The sequence below is a fragment of the Hyperolius riggenbachi genome, chromosome 5, assembly GCF_040937935.1.
Source record: "Hyperolius riggenbachi isolate aHypRig1 chromosome 5, aHypRig1.pri, whole genome shotgun sequence".
Taxonomy (NCBI): Eukaryota; Metazoa; Chordata; class Amphibia; order Anura; family Hyperoliidae; genus Hyperolius; species Hyperolius riggenbachi.
Window position 1 is genome coordinate 148,129,017 of NC_090650.1, and position 13,954 is coordinate 148,142,970.

At 45.1% G+C, this 13,954-nt stretch overlaps 1 protein-coding gene across 5 annotated transcripts in view; it reads right to left on the reverse strand.

Annotated features, from left to right (window-relative positions):
* BLVRA (biliverdin reductase A) overlaps positions 1-13,954 on the reverse strand; it is a 73,581-nt gene that overhangs the window by 20,251 nt on the left and 39,376 nt on the right. The window lies entirely within an intron of this gene.

A 13,954-nucleotide genomic window follows, 5' to 3' on the forward strand; every position in this document is an offset into this window, starting at 1 on the left:
AGCTTAATGGTGGGTACACACGGGGTACCGCTGTAGCTTGTCGCTAGCACACCGGGGACGTGTGCGCGACAGCTCGTCACCAGGTCCCTCTGTGCAGCAGCCGTAAACACGGCACAGAGAGGGACAGAGATGCGGCGGAAGCTGTCGCCGAAGGTTCCTCCCCCCCCGCCGGAAGCTCCGTCCATGGTCTATGGGTTGCTGTCGCTAGTCCGCATACACACGCAGTACGCGTGGCGGACTAGCGACAGTTGCGGCGACAGCTGTTGCCACAGCTCTCACTAGCGACGGTTCGTGGCGCGCGCGTTATACACACGGGGGACCTGTCGCCGCAACATGCGCGTGCCACATGGTTGCAACGACAGTTGTAACCCGTGTGTATGAGCCATAAGGCCTCATTTCCATATGGCGTGCTTTCATGCTTCTGTACCTCCTTCTCCTGATCATGTGGCATGCACTCAGAGCCAGGAGTATGCAGCATAGAGCTCGTGGCTGTCAGGAAGATTAGGGTAGACCTGAAGCAGGACTGAGCAGAAAAATAAACTGTTCCATTGTGTACTCTGAAGAAGTGGGAGAAGCCGGGATCCTGGCCCTCCCAATGTCACTGTAGTTATGCAACTGTATTTGAGACTATTCAATACATTTTAATCTTAATAAACAATTTGGCCCATGGCTTGGTCTCCGGGCTGGATTTGTACTCTTTACCGCCCTAGGCCAACTGTCACCAGCCATCCCTGACAAACAAGATCTCGACCAGCACCCCAGACCCCCACTCATGCATTAATATAGGCAGCCAGATACTGGTCTCCACCCTCCTACCCCTTTAGTAGATAAGACAAATAACATAACATATGCTTCTCTCCTGGTGGCCTCAAAGCGCTTGAGCTGCAGCCACTCGGACGCAGTCATTGAGCAGTTGCTGTGGTAGGCCCCGTTCACACCTAAAAAAAAAAAAAAAAAAAAAAAAAAATCGCAAAACGCTAGCGATTACCGCTAGCGTTTTGCGGGAGTGATTTTTCTGTGATTAATATGGAAAAATCATTGGACACTGTAGCGTTTTGGGAGCGAGCGCAATTAGCGGTTCTCTACATGCTAATTCTGATCGCTCAAGAATCTCCACCAAAACGATTCATGTAACACAATTGCGATTATCGCTAATGACAAAATGCCCGCGTGAGAACACTGCCATAGGGAAACATTAGCTACGCAGTTTACAAAACCACTAGTGATTTGCAGTAAGCGGGAATTGCGTGATTCCCGCTCAAGTGTGAATGAACCCTTAGTGAGTTTAGCCTGAGGACTACATACTGTATAGGTAGACAGGTGCCATTCTCCCACTCCCCTTCCAGTGTATGTACAATATTTTAACCGCATTGCAGCAAAAGCCGCAGGAGACTCTGGGATGGTCCCCAAGCCTGTAAATGAAAACAGTATCACTTTCCCTTAAACTCTTGATCCTAAACAATCTGAAATGTATTCAAACGTGCAGCCTGGAAAATTGTTTTTCTCAAAGTGGAAAGTTGACTCTATTGGAATGCAAATTGCACTAACTAGGTGTCCTTAAGGTGTGTACACACACACTACACCCCGCAACGACGGGTCCGTCAGACCCTCCCGCCCGGCGGACATTCAGCCGACAGTAGTGCGTGTGTACGTGCTGTCGGCGGACTGATAAGGCTGAGTGGATCGTTCAGAAACAGCCTTATCAGCCTTTATCAGTCTGCCAACAGTGCGTACACACGCACTACTGTCGGCTGAACGTCCGCCCAGCGGGAGGGTCTGACGGAACCGTCGTTGCCGGATGTAGTGTGTGTGAACGCACCATAACAGACAACAACTGTCCTAAAGAATAGATGATAACAGTCACTTTGTGACGAAAGTAATCTGCTGCTGAGATTGCCGTCTTCATAGTTCTTGTGTTTACACAAGCTTCTTTAGCAAATAACAATTCCCATTGCCAAAGAAAAATGCAATTAACAAAAAAGTAGCTCACACTCAGTAGTTAAAAGCTGAACCGAATGCTGCAATCTCATCAGCCCGTTAGTAAAATATGTGTAAACAGTCAGTATCTCCATAGCAGGATTACCTGCTCTGCACTGCACAGTAGCTGTTGCTGGAAGTCCGTCTTGAAGTATCCTGTGCGTTTGCCTCTGTGTATGTGGTCCTCGAGTCCCTGCACTGGCTGCTTGTAGTCTTAGCGGAGACACTCACCTCTCTGCCGGGCTCCAGGGCAGAAACTTCATCCTCCCCGCTCTGTTAGCTCAGCTGCTGTGCGCCTCTCTCCAGCCGGTGTCTCTCAAGTGTGACTCACCAGCACTTTACCGGCAAGTCACATGAGAGGAATCGCTGGCTGGAGAGAGGCTCACAATGGATGACAGAGCAGGGAGGATAAGATTTTCCGCGCTGGATCCTGGCAGAGAGGTGAGTGTCACTGCTGCTCATTACTCTGCAATGCGTGCCTACGCTTAGTCCGTAGCTGCCTGCAATGTACGCAAACAAATCAGGGCGACTGTGGACCAGCGATGTTAGTGTGCTATGGCTGGACACCTATTAATTGCTTGAGTGCCTGTCGCCCTTTCCCCCTTGGTGCCCTAGGCCGTGGCCTATGAGGCCTTGCCACAAATCTGGCCCAGCTTGGACTATGTTTTAGATTTGGCCCGATGATTGAGTTTGACACTCCTGCTCTAGAGTATTCCCAGCAGAGGTGGCCAGTTGGTGCCGTCTCTGCTGAGAATCTAGTATTGCCAAGAGATCTAGATAGCCAGATTAAAATCAGCTGAGTGAAATGTTCTCCTCAGAAACTGCTCTGTCATGCTCGATGCTCTCTGCCCCCCCTCCACCACAACAATGGTATGAATAAATTAGTAATTTATTTCAACGAGCATGTGTTACACAGCACAGCTGCTTTCTATTAGCATTCAAGAGAACATATTCCTGTAAAGCAGGGCTGCCCAATAGGCCAATCGCGAACTACCGGTAGATCACGACCGCCTGCTCAGTAGATCTCGGCCTCATGGCCGCATCCCATTAAACTTTGCGGCCGACAGCTGTAGAACGCGGCCAATTGGGGAGGAGAGAGGCACAGATGAGAGGCCAGGCAGGGGCAGCTCTGCCATGACGCAGTGTCATGGCTGGGGGCGGCGCTGGAAGCAACACTTTCGTCTGCACTCACGCTGCCCGCCGAAGCACTCCCTCAGCCGCCCGATTGTACATCTGCCCTGCAGGCAGCGAGGGAGTGAAGAGCCGCAGACACCACCACTGGAGCTGGAGGGAGGTAAGTGATAAAGTGGGCCTGCCTGGGCTCCTAGCTACCTATACTAAAGGCACCTATATCTATCTAACTACCATACTAAAGCAAATATACCTAACTACCATACTAAAGCACACATACCTAGCTAACCTATACTGAAGGCACCTATACCTAACTACCTTTCCAGGGGGGGGGGGGGGGGGGGGTAAGCTTAGCATTTGAAACGCTGGTAGATCTCCTGGCCTCAGCAAATTTTAACCACTTCAGCCCGCAGGTGTTTTCACCTTCAGGGCGAAGGCAATTTTCCCTGTCAGCACTCCTTCCATTCATTCGCCAATAATTTTATCACTACTTCTCACACCTATATGATCTATATCTTGGATTTTTTTTAGGCTTTGGGTGGTACATTTTGCTAAGAATTCTTTTATTCCAAATGCATTTTAACAGGAATAAGGGGGAAAAAAATCATTATTTCTCAGTTTTCGGCCATTTTAGTTTTAAAATAAAACGTTCTGCTGTGGATAAAATCCACACATTTTATTTGCCCATTTGTCCCAGTTATTGAAACGTTCAAAATATTTCCCTAGTACAATGTATGGCGCAAATATTTTATTTAGAAATAAAGGTATATAGTAGTATACCTTCACAAAATACATATTAAAAAAGTTTAGTCCCTAAGGTAACGATTTATGTATTTTTTTTTTTAAACTGTCATTTTTTTTAAACGTGTTTTTATTTTTTATTGTTTTAGTTAATGGCCTGCCCAAAATACATATTAAAAAAGTTTAGTCCCTAAGGTAACGATTTATGTATTTTTTTTAAAACTGTAATTTTTTTTAAATGTGTTTTTATTTTTTATTGTTTTAGTTAATGGCCTGCCCATTAACTAAAACAATAAAAAATAAAAACACGTTTAAAAAAACAATTACAGTTAAAAAAAAAATACATAAATTGTTACCTTAGGGACTAAACTTTTTTAATATGTATTTTGTGAAGGTATACTACTATATACCTTTACTTCTAAATAAAATGGGGAGTCAATCAGTTTTTATTTAGTGTTTATTTTTTTTCCCATTTCTACTTTAGTTTTACTTTTTGGCCACTAGGTGGCGCTAAGCACTCTCCTGGAAGATACCAGGGAGTGCAGAGATTTTTTTTTAACATTTGGGTTCATGAATCAAATACCTCCTCATTGGAGGCATTTAATTCATTTACAGGGAATCCTTTGCCTCTGGGGCACACTAGTTCCTCTTCTGCAATCAATCCCCTGTAATAGCCACTTGGAACTAGCCACCTGCACAAGGGCAGCAACACTGCTGGACGGATATATTCGTCCAGATTGCCTTTGAGTGGCGATTTTTGGACAAATATATCCGGCCAGATTGGCTTAACCCCCTTGCCGTTACAATTCTGGCGGCAAGGGGGCAGCGCAGCACTTTTTAAATTGTTTTTTTTTTTTAAATCATGTAGCGAGCCCAGGGCTCGCTACATGATAGCCGCTGACAAGCAGCATCCCCCTATCCACTCAGAACGGGATTTCCTGCTGGGCTTCCCCGGTCGTCATGGACGTCGGGACGTCATAGGGAATCCCGATCCACCCCTCAGCGCTGCCCGGCACTGATTGGTCAGGCTGCGCAAGGGGTCTGGAGGGGGGGGCCAGCGCGGCGGGTAGCGGCGAATCGGCGGCGATCGGAAACTGCACGCAGCTAGCAAAGTGCTAGCTGCGTGCAGTTAAAAAAAAAATTTGAAAATCGGCCCAGCGGGGCCTGAGAAATCCTCCTACGCAGGTTACCCCGAGCTGAGTTCGGGATAACCGGCAAGAAGGTTAAGTGGTTAAATTAGCTCATGAGCCAAAAAAGTGTAGGCACCCAGGCTGTAAAGTGTAATTCCAACTTTGTAAAAATAAAGCGGATTATCACATAATTCTGAAAGACCGATGGCTTCTTTTGGAAAAGTTTCCTGTCCTCCCTTCACTTCCTGTAAGCCAGAAAGCTCGCTTACAGGACTAAAAAAAATTTTGGGACTGTGGCCATCTTGCGTCCATATAGTAAAACTACATCTGCATACATTTTTTTTTTAAATAAATACAATTTATTACATTTAAAATGTATTGTTTACCCCCCACACTCCAAAAAATACCCAAATAATAAAAAAAAATACAAAACAAAAAAACAAACAATTACCCAAGGGTATGAACCTTTTCAATAAAGAGGGAATATTACTATTATTTTCTTAAATGATGCCCAGAAATCAAGAATATTGTACAAAAAAACTGGTCTATACTACACTCTGATCCTACTATTGCCAAATTTGTAACACCGTATGCTTCCCTTACAGCCAAATCTTAAAAAGGAACTTCAGCCTGAACAAACATACTGTCATTAAGTTACATTTGGTATGTTAATTAAAATAGATAGGTAATATAATCTCTTACCCACCCTGTTTTAAAAGAACAGAAAAATGTTTGATTTCATGAGGGCAGCCACCTTTTTGGTTGAAAGGAGGTGACAAGGGAGCATGAGACACAGTTCCAACTGTCCTGTGTGCTGATCACCCCTCCCAGTTGCTAGGCAACGTGAACAACATAATAGGAAATCCCATTATGCTTTTCACAGCATCAGGGGAAAAAAAGCCCGGGCAGTTTTAGCTAAAAATGCAGCTAAAATGATGCTTTGGTAAGAAAAACAAAGTTCTGATGCTGTGAAACTGTTAAAGAAACACCAAGCCTTTTCAGTTCTGCCGAGTAGATTTTTAGTCCGGAGGTTCACTTTGGATTAGCCATACCATGCCAGGGAAAAAAAAACACACATATACAAGTAGATAAATACTTGATCTACTTACATAACACATGTATTGTACTGTCCACGATTTGATTTCAGTGAATGTTATATAGTAAGTGAAATGAATTCTGTTTCTGGTGGGAACCATGTCTTTTGCCTACAGTTTAGGCTAAATCCTGATGTCTACAAAAAACAATGTATTTGTGCGCTCACTAGATCACTGTCCCAATGGATATTATCTATGAAAGTCTTTTACTTAACCAACAATAAGTCCTCTGGATCGCAGCATCAGTCATCAAGCATAAGATGTATTTCAATGGGTTTATCGCGACACTGCGCTCACAGCTCCAGTATATATCTTTACTCCAGGTTTGTCACTCAAAAAAAGAGGAAACACAAAAACATAGCATAATACTGTTTGGACGAGTATTCCCTTCCCAAAACACCAGGTGCTCCCAATGAAAAATAGCCTTGTGTATCTCCACACACATGCAGGGTCTCACAGGTCCTCACCATATAACGTGGCTGCCAAACCACAGACAGCTTCATGCGCCTTATACTACCACCAGGTGTCAGGTGCTCTTCCTGCTCCCCAGCTATCCCACACACCAGTACACGTGGACTCTCACCTATTTAAATTGCCATCCACATTATAAGACAGCAACAAGCGCTTGTTTTATGTCACATCGGCAGCCTCCTTCCAGCAGATAGATCCACATCAGAGCAGGTTATTCATACCACCTATCAAACTGAAGGGCCTCTCATAGCGTAAAAACGTACTTTTATTTAAAAGATTAAAAAGTAGTGCACTCACATGATCCAAAGTTATACACGCATAGTATAAAACAATGTCCTCCACGCCAGTACTCTCCACACCCGTAGCTCCGCTCTACGCGTTTCGTGCATGCGCACTCATCAGGGGCTGGAGGTGTGTAACGGACTGGCGTCTTAAATCCTATTCCTATCGATGTTATTATCCAATACGCATGCCAGCCCATCCTAAAGATGGCCGCTACGCAACTTCCGCCCTCATCTCCTATATATGTAATGCCAGGGACCTGAGCCTATCGCTATACGCCATGTCAGACAGGGCGGGCCTGTAGCTGCCCATTGCGGCCAACCCACCGCACACTCATACTAGTGCAGGATCCGTCATTCAGACGGCGGATTCCGTCATTGTAGAGACGGAACCCCGCCCTCCAGCATCATCTCATGGCCTATACACTATCCGCCCACCAGCAAACCTACACATTTGATTGGTCAGCAAATTTACGTGGCTAGAACCTAATTCACTGGAACTCTTCCCTTGCTGCTATCTCAAACCTCATTCGACTAATATTTAAACCACTCCTCAAACCCCCGATAAGTTCAATTACATTATGATGGTATGTCAACATTAATCCACAATTATGATAATATACATAATGTTTTACAAAATGGAAACTTATGACAGAAGATACAGATTGACAATTAGGTGGCATATCATATCATCTCCCCACATTATTAGCACCATACCGACATTAAATTCAAATAAACGACAATAGGCCACCCCATGGAGCCTATCCGTGCACGTGCGGAGCACAATAATTGTGCACCACACCCACACAGACCCACCCTGCCCCCGAGACACAACCCACCACTAATACACAACCCCCCAGGAACACAAGCCAGCCCAAATACCATCAAGAAAACCATACCTATCAAACCCAACTACCCATGGCGGGATGCATGCATGTCCCAAACAGGGGCATGCACCCATCCCACCCCTAGTCATCAGAAATAAAACAGTTCAAGTCGAACTCGACATTGAGCCCCCCAGGCTGCAAGGACTTCAATTCATATATCCAGCGTGATTCCATCTTGGACAGCTCCCTCACCCTATTGCACCCACGCCACTGAGCCCGCAGTCTATCAATCCCACAGAAACTCATCCCTCTAGGGTCACATCCATGTTTCTCAGAAAAATGTTTTGACAAGTTGTGTCCAATGTTACCTTTTTTAATATTACGTACATGCTCTCCAATTCGTTCTTTGAGCCGCCTAGTGGTTCTACCAATGTACTGGTACCCACATGGGCACCAGCACATATATACAACATGGCTAGTATTGCAGGTTATGCAGTCTCTGATCTGGTACCTTTTATTATTAACCTTTCCCACAAAAGCTCCACCCCTCTCAGACCGTGCCTCCCTACACCCAACACAATCCTGGCATGGAAAAAAACCTTTGTTTCCCACCAGGTCTCCCCTGCTAATCTTTGGCCCATCGATGAAACTTGGAACCAAAATCTGCTGTAGATTCTTGGCCCTCCTATATATAAATCGTGGTTGTGCCGGTATCTCTTTTCCCAAAATCCTATCTGCTTTAAGCACATTCCAATGTTTTTTAAAAACTCTTTCAACCTCATTGTACCTGCAGTTATAATCCAACATTACCGCATAATCATATGTATTATCTTTCTGTCTCCCTTCACCTCCCTTTGTGACCATACGTCCCCTATCTTGCCTCTCAGTAGCAGCCCGTATCTCCACTAGTGTTTCCCTGTCATAACCCTTCTCTACAAACCTCTCAATTAGCATATCTGTCTGATCCCTAAAATCAGTCACCTCCGTGCAGTTCCGTCGAATCCTGTACATCTGCCCCTTAGGTATATTTGTCAGCCATTTTTTATGATGGCAACTCGAGTATGGGATATACCCATTCCTGTCTGTTTTCTTAAAATGAGTCCTCATCTGTAGTTTGTCCCCCTTCCTATATAGGTCCAAATCCAGGAAGCAAATTCTGTTCGGATCGGATTCCGCCGTAAGTTTAATCCCTTTCTCATTAAGGTTGAGCCACTGTATGTACTCTATCAGCTCACTTTGGCCTCCCCTCCAGATAATACACAGGTCGTCAATATAACGAAACCAGTGTTTCACCCGATTACTCCTAGCATCATACAGAACACTCCTCTCCCAATCATCCATAAAAATATTCGCCAGACTGGGAGCGAACTTCGCCCCCATGGCACATCCCGTAATCTGTCGAAAAAAATTTCCAGCGTACCAAAAATAATTATGACGTAATACAAAATCCAATAGCTCCAAAATAAACAGAATTTGCTCCCCCTTCAGTGCACCCTCCCTTACTAGACTACTTTCCACTGCACACATTCCCTGATCGTGTGGTATTATAGTATATAGTGATGCCACATCGGCTGTCACCAAAATGTCACCTTCCTCCAGTACAATCTTCTCCACCTCCTGGATCATCTGTTTTGTATCTTTAACCCCCTTGGCGGTATGAAAAATACCGCCAGGGGGCAGCGCAGCAGTTTTTTTTTAATTATTTTTTTTTTAAATCATGTAGCGAGCCGAGGGCTCGCTACATGATAGCCGCTGCTCAGCGGCATCCCCCCAGCCCCGCCGATCGCCTCCGGCGATAGGCGATCAGGAAATCCCGTTCAAAGAACGGGATTTCCTGGAGGGCTTCCCCCGTCGCCATGGCGACGGGGCGGAATGACGTCAGCGACGTCGGGACGTCATTGGGAGACCCGATCCACCCCTCGGCGCTGCCTGGCACTGATTGGCCAGGCAGCGCTCGGGGTCTGGGGGGGGGGGGCCGCGCGCCGCACCGGATAGCGGCGATCGGGCGCGCGGCGGCGGCGATCGGGGTGCTGGCGCAGCTAGCAAAGTGCTAGCTGCGTCCAGCAAAAAAAAAATGAAGTAAATCGGCCCAGCAGGGCCTGAGCGGCACCCTCCGGCGGCTTACCCCGTGTCACACACGGGGTTACCGCCAAGGAGGTTAATCAAATACGGGAGTCCACTCACTACAGGCTGCAGGAATCTGTCAATGTACTCCCCCACCCTCTGATTTATGGACTGGATCCCACTAATAATGGGTCGTCCTGGGGGCTTAGTAAGGTCCTTGTGAATCTTAGGGTTCTGATATATTACAGGCACCCGGGGCACATCTATCAGGAGATATCTAAATTCCGCATCATCAATTATCCCTTGTTCCAAGCCTTTTCTTAAAATGTCCCTTAGCTTTCCCTTGTACTGGCTGGTCGGATCCCCCCTTAATTTCTCATATGTGAGGCTATCCCCCACTATTCTGTCCAATTCCTCAACATATTGGTCCTTCCTCATCACAACCACCCCCCCTCCCTTGTCTGCAGGTCTGATCAAAAGGTCCTTCCTTTCTGCCAATTTAAGTGCTGTTATCAATTCTCCATCCTTCCTCTGTTCACTCAAATCCTCTAAGTCAGCTACCACAAGTCTCTTAAACGTTTCCACCGTGTGGCCTATATTATTAACATTAGGGCTGAATAGGGACTTATTCCTAAGGCCGGTATGCACATACTCTGGCACCATTTTCGTCCTACTGTCCGAGCCTTCCTTTCCCAAAAAATACTTCTTTATATTAAGTTTTCTAACATATTTCTGAATGTTAATATACGTACCAAACTTATCAAGCCCCTGTTTCGGAGCATATTTTAAACCCTTGTCCAAGATGGCCACTTCCTCAGGTTTGAGCTGGATCTGGCTGATGTTAAAGATTCCCTTCCCCTTTACCTCCTTTTTTCTCCCCCCCCCCTCTGCACCCTCTTCTAATCCTCTCTTTCTTCCCAACCCCCCCGAATCCACCCCTCCCTCCCCCTCTCTCCTTCTCCTCATATCGTCCCATATCTTCCCAAAAAAATCATCACCAACATCATTAAGGGGGTCAAACCGATTCTGGGTAGTTACATAGCCTAGTGGCTCAGGCTGTCTGTTTGGTGGTCTCCACTCCTTCCTTGGTCTCGGGCCCACCCCACAAGGTCTATATCCCGGAGTTTTTTGCTGACTGTAATATCCCCTCTGGGTGTCACCTTCATAGTATCTCTCCTCTCCCCGATATCCCCCACCCACTCTTCGCCTATTTGTATCAACTCTCTGTGGTCCGGGGCTATTTGCTTCCCATCTATTAACAGGGGATTGATGATAACCCTGTTGGGGGCCCATCTCACCACCCACATACCCTGAACCCTTTCGTGGGTAATACTCACCTTGTTGTGTCATTCTTGCTTCATTGAGATTAGCAGCATCCCTCTCTAATTTCTCTTTACGTTTAATCTGTTCTATTTGCCACCTGTAGGCCTGTTTATTCCTATATTCCTGCCAGTCCCGTTGAAACCGGCATACTTTCACCTCACCCACTTCTTTATCAGCTTTAATTAAATTCTTTACCATAACTTCAGTACGTTGTCTAAAATCACTCGTTTCTTTAAAAACCTCCAGTTTTTTCTTCTGCTCTTCAATCTCATTCTTAATCCTATCTGCTCTCCCATTTTTCCGTTTCAGGAGAATTTTTAGCAAATTTACACCACACTCATTCAGGAATTCGCCCAATTCTCTATCATTATCTTCCCCCTCCTCCCCATCATATACCATCAAATCCCATTGAAAACGTTTAGGAATTACTCCCTCCTTGATTGATTTCTTCAAACTGGCTATATCCCACCAAGTATTGATCTCTTTTTGCATCAAGGAGTGCATATTCCTAAAACAATTTTCAACATTCCCGTTCTGGGGGTTTTCTTCTTTAGTGAATATTGTGTCTAAATCAACTTGCCCCCTATCAAACACATTCAATAATTCCATCGTGTGTGCTGCACTTTACAATTATGCTTAATACAGGAAATTTACAAAAAACAATGTATTTGTGCGCTCACTAGATCACTGTCCCAATGGATATTATCTATGAAAGTCTTTTACTTAACCAACAATAAGTCCTCTGGATCGCAGCATCAGTCATCAAGCATAAGATGTATTTCAATGGGTTTATCGTGACACTGCGCTCACAGCTCCAGTATATATCTTTACTCCAGGTTTGTCACTCAAAAAAAGAGGAAACACAAAAACATAGCATAATACTGTTTGGACGAGTATTCCCTTCCCAAAACACCAGGTGCTCCCAATGAAAAATAGCCTTGTGTATCTCCACACACATGCAGGGTCTCACAGGTCCTCACCATATAACGTGGCTGCCAAACCACAGACAGCTTCATGCGCCTTATACTACCACCAGGTGTCAGGTGCTCTTCCTGCTCCCCAGCTATCCCACACACCAGTACACGTGGGCTCTCACCTATTTAAATTGCCATCCACATTATAAGACAGCAACAATGTCCTCCACGCCAATGGGCGGCTACAGGCCCCGCCCTGTCTGACATGGCGTATAGCGATAGGCTCAGGTCCCTGCCATTACATATATAGGAGATGAGGGCGGAAGTTGCGTAGCGGCCATCTTTAGGATGGGCTGGCATGCGTATTGGATAATAACATCGATAGGAATAGGATTTAAGACGCCAGTCCGTTACACACCTCCAGCCCCTGATGAGTGCGCATGCACGAAACGCGTAGGGCGGAGCTACGGGTGTGGAGAGTACTGGCGTGGAGGACATTGTTTTATACTATGCGTGTATAACTTTGGATCATGTGAGTGCACTACTTTTTAATCTTTTAAATAAAAGTACGTTTTTACGCTATGAGAGGCCCTTCAGTTTGATAGGTGGTATGAATAACCTGCTCTGATGTGGATCTATCTGCTGGAAGGAGGCTGCCGATGGGACATAAAACAAGCGCTTGTTGCTGTCTTATAATGTGGATGGCAATTTAAATAGGTGAGAGTCCACGTGTACTGGTGTGTGGGATAGCTGGGGAAGAGCACCTGACACCTGGTGGTAGTATAAGGCGCATGAAGCTGTCTGTGGTTTGGCAGCCACGTTATATGGTGAGGACCTGTGAGACCCTGCATGTGTGTGGAGATACACAAGGCTATTTTTCATTGGGAGCACCTGGTGTTTTGGGAAGGGAATACTCGTCCAAACAGTATTATGCTATGTTTTTGTGTTTCCTCTTTTTTTGAGTGACAAACCTGGAGTAAAGATATATACTGGAGCTGTGAGCGCAGTGTCGCGATAAACCCATTTAAATCCTGATGTCATTTCTGCCCTTTACTTTTTTTGCTTTTCTCCTCCATATCGCTGAGTCACCTCAGCCTTGCTTGTAAACACAAGTGAGCAGGGGATCGCGTTTCAGATAAGTAGCTAGGCAGGGAAATAAATGGAAGAGGAGGAATATATTATAGATAAAAAGAACCCCCAGCATGCAACTGTCTGCAACGGACTACTAAAGGGCCAGTGCTCCTTAAGTATGTGATAACTCCAAATCATAACAGCAGAAAAAGTTTTGAATGCAGGATTAGCATCTTTCTCACTTAATACACTTAGACCAGTTGCTATTGAAATTTTATTTTTATGGTGAAAATCCAGTTTTAGGGATAAACTGACCAAGCCATCTTAGGAGATCTGGCTGCAGATGTAATAATGGAGCCCTAAAAGGTAGTCACCCTTGTGGAAACTGCAATGTGTGTCCCTATCGCAATATAGTATTATGGACTAAAGAATACAAAATTAATGAATATATAAACGGTAGAACAAGAGGAGTGGTTTATGCTCTAAAATGTAGCTGCCCTATATTATATGTTGGACAAACCAAAAATGCATTAAAAACTCGTATACAATAGCATATGTCAAATAGAAGGTTAGCTGAAAGGGACCTTACTGAGAACAAAAAAATTGACCTCAGTAGCTGCTCATTTCCTATCACATCATCATGGCTCATATAGAGATCTTAGAGTAATGGGCATAGCCAAAGTAAAACAGTCAGTAAGGGGAAGAGATAGTATCAATACACTACTACGTATGGAAACTAAATGGATCTTTAATCTGGGTTGCAGATCCCCTGGTGGTTTAAACAAAGAATTTGATTTCTCAGCTTTCTTATAGTGTTCTTTTCTAGATTGCATGTATCACCCTTGTCTTAATTGACCATTGATATGGGGTTTTTCTCATTACAAATAAGCATATGTATAACTTGTGACACTGTACTTGCTGTGGATGTTA